Genomic DNA, 209 nt, shown 5'->3' with positions numbered 1-209 from the left:
TCAAAGATAGATGGATAAGTGGACAGACTGTAGACAAATATCAATTGCAAAAAGGGAAGAATTTTCGAGTTCTTGTTTGAATGACGAAACAAGGAAAAAAAATGTAAATCAAATAATACACAATTAGACTGAATTTTCGTATCGGAGAAATATTTTTACTGTATCGTTTAGAAGACATTGCATATTAGATGCTCTTTGATCAGTGTATT

The 209-nt window shown here is 30.1% G+C and overlaps 1 protein-coding gene across 1 annotated transcript in view; it reads left to right on the top strand.

Annotated features, from left to right (window-relative positions):
- LOC119594374 overlaps positions 1–209 on the top strand; it is a 6,334-nt gene that overhangs the window by 2,390 nt on the left and 3,735 nt on the right. The window lies entirely within an intron of this gene.

The sequence above is a fragment of the Penaeus monodon genome, chromosome 33, assembly GCF_015228065.2.
Source record: "Penaeus monodon isolate SGIC_2016 chromosome 33, NSTDA_Pmon_1, whole genome shotgun sequence".
NCBI lineage: Eukaryota > Metazoa > Arthropoda > Malacostraca > Decapoda > Penaeidae > Penaeus > Penaeus monodon.
Note: the sequence above shows the minus strand (reverse complement) of the source record. Positions and strands in the feature narration are given on the sequence as shown.